Below are 7800 nucleotides of genomic sequence, written 5' to 3'. Positions count from 1 at the left end.
TGGAAAGTTTGGTTCCTTCCCAACAAATTACCCCAGTTCACTGCCTTAGAGAAAGTTCCACGATGTGCAATGCTACCTGCCAAATCAGCTGCAAAGATCTAAAGTACACATTAGTAATACATGAAAGCATTAACATAGAATTTAGTGTGTTTGTGAAAATGAAAGCGATAAAATTGGTGCAAGTGAAGCAATCAATGGGAAATTATTTCTAGATAAAATTAGCGGGGGTATACAAGTTAGTGCAAGATTATTTAAGATAAAAACTAGTACGGCTGCGAGATTAATGCAAAAAAATATTCGAGATGAGATTAATGTATGTGAGAAATCTGTGCGGTTTATAAAACTTAATATTTCCAATTTTAAGATGCCCAAATAAAATAATTAAGTCCCATTATAAGTTGGACAAACCCAAATAAAATACTTAAGTCCTATTACAAGGTGGACAAACCTAATAACATTACGTCCAATTTTAAGGTGGAAAAACCCAAATAAAATAATAAAGTCTTATTAAAGGCGAACGAGCCTACAATGTCCAATTAAAGGAGGACGAGCCTAAAATGTCCAATTAAAGGCGGACGAGCCTAATATGTCCTATTAAAAGGCAGACAGACCTAAAATATTCAATTAAAGGTGGACGAGCCTAAAATGTCATTATTACACGTGATCACAATACGTTTGCGCACATTCGATGGTCATCACCGAACTTACACTTGTCCTCACATACCGAAGTCTAATACTCTACCGTTGTTGAATCATCGACCCGTTATTGGCTCACCAGTGTCACACACACACCATCATAAAGCCTTGACGAAGCTAAAGTCAAACCGATCATATCATCGAGCAACCCACTATTGTTAAGCCGCAAATGCACTTTGTCACGTCCGAGCAACCCAACGCTGAAACATGGAGACCCTGTAACCCTCTGAATTATCTTCCCATTTCTCACTAACTTTCATAATAAACGAGTCTAATCGTGACTCCACACAACCATCGAGTCTAATCGCGACTTCACACAATCGAAACCTCAGGCCATAATTAGTGACTGAACTGGGTCACGTGTCCGAATCAGAATAACACATCTCGTCAATGGCGTACGCAGGATTTTTTGTAAGCGATGTCGACCTTTAAAGAAGTAAACAAATGAATAAATTGTTTTAATGTCAAGTTAAAGGATATTTAATCATATTAATAAAATATAACACACATAAAAAATATGTAAATCATAGTAATAAAACGTAACTCGCATAAGAAAAGAACTTAGGAAAAAAAAAAGCAACAAATAGCACGCCCTCCCAGAAAGTAGGGGAATAGGTAATTTGCTTTCAAACTTGCAATTTAAGTGACTAAATTACTATGTGAATTGATCCTACAGATAAAAGAGTGAGGCAATTAAATAAAAAATAAATATCAAACAAACACCCAGCCAGGAATCGAACTCACGACCCCAGGACCCTAGTATATACAAGAAAGGCGCTAAACTAACGGACTACACTGATGGTTGTGTTAGTTCATATCACTTATATATTTTATAAAGACTTTCGGGTATGTTATACATATATATTTACTAAAATTTTCGAACGAAGCAGTGTCGGATGACACCCCTCGGCATAAAGTGGGTCCGCCCCTCCATCTCGTACCATACCACAACAAATCATAGATCAACCATTCACGTAAGAATTTAAGGATGAATTTTCATCTTTCGAGGATGATCAAGATAAGAAGGTACAGATACCAATTGAAATCAACTAGATACCAATTTGAATAAAGTCGCATGAGAGAATGAAAGAATTCGAGGTTTCCTAAATGTCTTATAGCCTCTCGCAGATAAGTACGGAGCTCATCGTACTGATCCACAGGACTCTACTAGACATGCTCTTGTATTATATCTTAGGATAACCTAAGGCTCTGCTACCAACTTGTCATGACCCAATCAAGCTAAGTAGCGCGGGCACTTACCTTTCCCACCTTGGTAGGCGAAACCTTATCCCAAATTTCTCAAAGTCATAAATTAACAATTAAACGAGCGAAAGAGATAAGAATACGTGAGTCTGACGATAATCATATAGAAATGTACGGGTTTATTGCGTTAGAAACTAGACTCGACGAACTTCAGTTTAAGCTTTTACTTTGCTTCAAAACTCCTCATCTACTAAAAGATATTCCTTCTCAAAGTTGGGCCAAAATTTGCCCTTCATATTTTCCACAAAATTCAAGGTCTCAATAGCTTATTTCTTCAACTCCATTTGGTCGTGAGACTTTCCCAAGACTTCATATATCACTTTATCCATAAGTATACCTAATAATTACGCCATTCCTTAAACCCGAAAGACGGCTCATCTTGATCATAATTCCACGTACTTGTACTTAAACTTAGCGAACGTTCATCTGGAAGTACGGGGTGTAACATTCTCCCCCCTTTAAAACATTCGTCCTCGAATGTTAAACTCTCAGGGATCTTATGAAAATTTCGGCAGAGCTTTCTCTCATGAATCGCACACTACCCAACTCGCCTTGCGGTAAACCAATAGCACAATGCCACACAGGGCTATAACAATCAGTAATAACAACGGCCCCAATAATATTAACTGGCAATATATATGCATACCTGAAGGCTATGGCGTCTCTATCTGAACCTCATTTGGTAATAGAAACAAATGCGGCTATATGAACCTCATATCTTTGTATACTATCCTTGCCAATATACTCTATATAATAAGAAAGCCCTCGTCAATATCTAGCTCATTGAGTGACGTGCATCGCTCTTTTACCTTTTCTAACCAATCATATCCCTTTTGAAGGAGTCATCGTCAACCTATAAAACAACAAAAGTCAGGATTGAGGATTTACGCCCTATGACTCAGCTCTATAGCACGATTTAAGATACAAAGAAGGGTAACCATCCTGAATGCCCTGCAGCCTTCTGTTATAAGTGTGGCGCACTTCACACCCATAAATAAGACTCTACTGGACACGGCTCGTAGACCAACCCTAGGACGAACTGCTCTGATACCAATTTGTCACACCCCAACCTTGGTAACGCGTGACTGGCACTCGGCACCCTACGGGAACCGAGCTAACCAAACTGTAACTCACATTTTCGATATCTCGAAAGGCAACATAAGACCAAGATACTATAAGCCATAGGGGCACAAGCACAAAAGATAACATACTTACGTCTTTAAACTAATCTCGAGTGCATGTGCCGGTAAGGCTATCCATAATAATGATACAACATAGTATAAGTCGAGATGATTATAAGATGTCTAACTATGCATATCTGTCTCCGAGCCTCTATAGGAATACATGACATAAAGGGGCCGGAACAGGGCCCCGCCATACCCATGCAAATGCATATGCAGCCATGCTGACTCACAGGGCAACTCCGGAGCAAGTGGAGTGCCACGACTGCACGTCGAGCTGGTATCCTTACTGAAAGATCCGTCAAGTTGTATCTCAAGACCTGTGGGCATGAAACGTAGCGCCCCCAGCAAAGGGACGTCAGTACAAGCAATGTATTGAGTATGCAAGGCGGAAAGTGCAACAAAATAGCCATATACTAAAGATGAGAAGAATAAGAATTAACCTGGCATGTCTGAGCTACCGATGGAAATCTAGCATATATATACATACCTCTTCATCTTCTTGTAATCTTTACTAGGTCTGTATACCCTACCATAGTCCGGTTACCTTATCATCAAACGTTATACCGAACATGTGTTGCGGTGTGCAACCCGATCCATACTACTCTTGCTTAACCATATCTATGTACAAGATCGTGCCTCTATCTTACTAATCATCCTATACTAATCGCCCAACCGATCGTTGGTAATCGCCCGACCGATGCAGCCCCGTAGTAATAGCGCCGTCCGATTATCGCCCGACGGCAGAGCGCAATGCCCGACCGATCGATCAAGAATAGCCCTCGACCCCTACGCACGGTGGTAACTACCCGACCGGTCGCGGATCGTAGACCCGATGGTAAATACATACATACATACATACGTACATGCGCCAACCGCCGTTCGGTGGTAACATCCGTGGTGGTAGACCGAGTGGTAATTATAATCAACATCATAACTAAACATCTACAAGTAATCTCTATGCACTTCTCATGGTCTTCGCTTAACCCGTAGTGTCTACATAATCATATAAGCCTTATAAGCACATATCTGGCCATTAGTACTTCTTCCCACTTGACTAGGCTATAACCAGATACTAAGATACAACATGAACCTCTCCTCAAACATTAAATACCTCATTAGGGACCCTCTACTAGAACTCTATTCATGTCCCACAAAACATTCCTTAAGATATATTCCTAAACTCATTGGATTGTTATTACTATGGAACTATCGTCATCGCTATATCTCACATTGAAGGAACAAATATCATAAGGTGAGATCAACATCAATGAATAACACCAATAGCCATGGAACAAGCTCAAGGATATCACAAGAACTTCGGGAATTGTAAGCTTTGGTACTTTTAGAAACGAGTTTATTGAAGATGTCATTTATAGGTTCACACCAAAGGAATCATGCCTTATGAAAGAAAGGTTTAGCCTTAACATACTTGGAATCTTGGTCCTTGCCCTTCCCACTTATCTCCTGACTTGTAATCTACATATAAAATCGTTCATACTATTATTAGGCTCACCATCATACACTTGTCTTAAGCCTTTAATTAAAATCCCTTTAGAATCTGCCGAAATTCGGGCAGCATCTCCCCTGTTTATATGCCTTACTCGAAATCTCAATTCAGCAACCAACAACAACAACAACAACAACAATACTAACATAAACAACAATATTATCAACACCAAAATATTCCATAAACATCTCACATGATGTTTTATCTAATTTCTCGACCCATAAATTCATTATATGCTCATTTAGTAACTTTTCCTCTGTAGATAAGCTTAAATCAATACTAATATGGAAAGATTCATACCTTTCACCCGCTAGAATTGCAATATCTTCGATTATCACCTTTAATCCAAGTCAAGTTTCACCGCAATACGATAGTATTATCACAACTACGCGCTGTCCAACCCTAAATCCGGAGACTATACTTAATTCGCGTTAAAATCTAGTGGATAGAAGTTGGGAGAATTTTCTAGAAGGTTTGGAAATATTTTGAGAATTTTGGCTGAAAAATGAGGTTTTGGATCAGATTTGGTCCTTAAATAGTGGGTCAAATTCGGTCGGTCACCGGTATTGTAGAAGATTCTTGTAGCCGGCCATCGTTGTGCGACCCGATTCTTGTAGCACGGTGTTTCGCTCCGTCAGGCTAAATTGCAACGTCCATAATTCTCTACTCCGATGTCGTATCGATGAGCGGTTTATTGCGTTGGAAACTAGACTCGACGAACTTCATATTAGGCTTTTACTTTTCTTCAAACTCCTCATCTACTAAAAGATATTCCTTCTCAAAGTTGGATAAAAATTTGCCCTTCATATTTTCCACAAAATTCAAGGTTTCAATAGCTTATTTCTTCAACTCCATTTGGTCGTGAGACTTCCCAGTACTCCTCATATATCACTTTATCCATAAGTATACCTAATAATTATGCCATTCCTTAAACCCGAAAGACGGCTCATCTTGATCATAATTCCACGTACTTGTACTTAAACTTAGCGAACGTTCATCTGAAGTACGGGGTGTAACATTCTCCCACCCTTTAAAACATTCATCCTCGAATGTTAAACTCTTAGGGATCTTAAGAAAATTTCGGCAGACCTTTCTCTATAACTACAATACTACCAACCTGCCTCGCGGTAAACCAACAGCACAATGCCACACATGGCTATAACAATCAGTAATAACAACTGCCCCAATAATATTAACTAGCAATATATATGCATACCACGAAGGCCATAATCTCTATCTGAACCTCATTTGGTAATAGAAACAAATGCGGCTATATGAACCTCATATCTTTGTATACTATCCTTGCCAATATACTCTATATAATAAGGAAGCCCTCGTCAATATCTATCTCATGAGTGACGTGCATCGCTCTTTTACCTTTTCTAACCAATCATATCCCTTCTGAAGGAGTCATCGTTAACCTATAAAACAACAGAAGTCGAGATTGAGGATTTACGCCCTATGACTCAGCTCTATAGCACGATTTAAGATACAAAGAAGGGTAACCATCCTGAATGCCCTGCAGCCTCCTGTTTATAAGTGTGGCGCGCTTCACACCCATAAAAAAGACTCTACTGGACACGGCTCGTAGACCAATCCTAGGACGAACTGCTCTAATACCAATTTGTCACACCCCAACCTTGGTAACGCGTGACTGGCACTCGGCACCCTACGGGAATCGAGCGAACCGAACTGTAACTCACGTTTTCTGTATCTCAAAAGGCAACATAAGACCAAGATACTATAAGCCATGTGGGTACAAGCACAAAAGATAACATACTTACGTCTTCAAACTAATCTCGAGTGCATGTGCCGGTAAGGCTATCCATAATAATGATACAACATAGTATAACTCGAGATGATTATAAGATGTCTAACTGTGCATATCTGTATACGAGCCTCTATAGGAATACATGACATAAAGTGGCCAGAACAGGGCCCCGCCATACCCATGCAAATATATATGTAGCCATGCTGACTCACAGAGCAACTCCGGAGCAAATGGAGTGCCACGACTCTGCCTGCTGAGCTGGTATCCTTACTAAAAGATCCGTCAAGCTGTATCTCAAGACACAGGGCATAAAAACGCGGACCCCAGCAAAGGGACGTCAGTACGAGCAATGTACTGAGTATGCAAGGCGGAAAGTGCAACAAAATAGCCATATACTAAAGATGAGAAGAATAAGAATTAACCTGGCATTTCTGAGCTACCGATGGAAATCTAGCATATATATACATACCTCTTCATCTTCTTGTAATCTTTACTAGGTCTGTATACCCTACCATAGTCCTGGTTACCTTATCATCAAACGTTATCTGAACATGTGTTGCGGCGTGCAACCCGATCCATATACATATATATATTATATATATATCTATGTGTGTGTGTATGTGCCTCTATCTTACTAATCATCCTATACTAACTGCCCAACTGATCAGTGGTAACTGCCCGACCGACTGCACTCCGTAGTAATAATCGCCCGTCCGATTATCGCCCGACGATAGAGCGCAATCGCCCGACCGATCGGCGGTAATCGCCCGACCGGCCACAAGCACGGTGGTAATCGCCCGTCCGACCGGGCGCCGGATCCGATGGTAAATATATACATACATACATAATACGTACCAACCGCCGTAGCCGGTGGTAACATCTGCCCGACTAGTGGTAGACTAGTGGTAATTATAATCAACATCATAACTAAACATCTACAAGTAATCTCTATGCACTTCTCATGGTCTTCGCTTAACCCGTAGTGTCTACATAATCATATAAGCCTTATAAGCACATCTCTGGCCATTAGTACTTCTTCCCACTTGACTAGGCTATAACCAAATACTAAGATACAACATGAACCTCTCTTCGAACATTAAATACCTCATTAGGGACCCTCTACTAGCACTCTATTCATGTCCTACAAAACATTTCTTAAGACGCATTCCTAAACTCATTGGACTGTTATTACTATGGAACTATCGTCATTGCTATATCTCACCTTGAAGGAACAAATATCATAAGGTGAGATCAACATCAATGAATAACACCAATAGCCATGAAACAAGCTCAAAGATATCACAAGAACGTCGGGAATTGTAAGCTTTGGTACTTTTAGAAACGAGTTTATTGAAGATGTCATATATAGGTTCACACCA

This window comes from Lycium ferocissimum, chromosome 8 (assembly GCF_029784015.1).
Source record: "Lycium ferocissimum isolate CSIRO_LF1 chromosome 8, AGI_CSIRO_Lferr_CH_V1, whole genome shotgun sequence".
Classification (NCBI taxonomy): domain Eukaryota; kingdom Viridiplantae; phylum Streptophyta; class Magnoliopsida; order Solanales; family Solanaceae; genus Lycium; species Lycium ferocissimum.
Note: the sequence above shows the minus strand (reverse complement) of the source record.